Source organism: Ovis aries, chromosome 10 (genome assembly GCF_016772045.2).
Source record: "Ovis aries strain OAR_USU_Benz2616 breed Rambouillet chromosome 10, ARS-UI_Ramb_v3.0, whole genome shotgun sequence".
NCBI classification, from domain to species: Eukaryota; Metazoa; Chordata; class Mammalia; order Artiodactyla; family Bovidae; genus Ovis; species Ovis aries.
This window is the reverse complement of record NC_056063.1, coordinates 54,458,325-54,459,052: the sequence shown is the minus strand read 5'-3', so window position 1 is coordinate 54,459,052 and position 728 is coordinate 54,458,325. Positions and strand designations below refer to the sequence as shown.

General features: G+C 35.7%; 1 non-coding gene across 1 annotated transcript; it reads right to left on the bottom strand.

Moving 5' to 3' along the window:
* Window positions 1–385: 385 nt before the first annotated feature.
* LOC114116744 (U6 spliceosomal RNA) lies at window positions 386–492 on the bottom strand. Its single transcript, XR_003590571.1, has one exon. It is a non-coding gene; the product is annotated as a U6 spliceosomal RNA (small nuclear RNA).
* Between the last annotated feature and the right edge of the window lie 236 nt (window positions 493–728).

Below are 728 nucleotides of genomic sequence, written 5' to 3'. Positions count from 1 at the left end.
ACCCCATGGACCGCAGCCTACCAGGCTCCTCCATCCATGGGATTTTCCAGGCAAGAGTACTGGAGTGGACTAGTTTAGTGGGAAGGAAATATACTGTCTACTTCTACATTAGAAATGACTTACTAGAAAAGATTAAAAAATGAATATTTCTTGTGTGACTACTTACACCCAGCATTGGATATATTATTTAGGAGCTAAGGTGAGAGAGAAAGAGAGATTGAAAAAGATAAGAGAGACATAGAAATCTGTTTGTACTTCATCATTTGTTTACATGTTCCAAAAGTCTCCTGTTCAAGACAAGATGGTTAGGAACAGAGCTGGCAGACAGAAGCCTCACAGGACTAGCGCTGCTCAGAACTCTAAAGCCAGCAGGATTTTTTTTTTTTTTAATATGGGATGGTTCATGGATTTGCATGTCATCTTTGCACAGGATCCATGCTAATCTTCTCTGTATCATTTCAATTTTAGTACATGTGCTGCCAAAGCAAGCACAATCAGCAAGTCTTAAAGTGGAGAATAAATGTTATGGGGAGGGAGGTGGGAGGGGGGTTCATGTTTGGGAATGCATGTAAGAATTAAAGATTTTAAAATTTAAAAAATAAAAAACTAAAATTAAAAGAAAAAATAAATAAATAAAATACCTGGGGGAAAAAAATAATAAATATGTGATTAAAAAAGAAATCAATCTCGGTACCAAAACAGTTTTATAAAGGTCAATATACATTTGC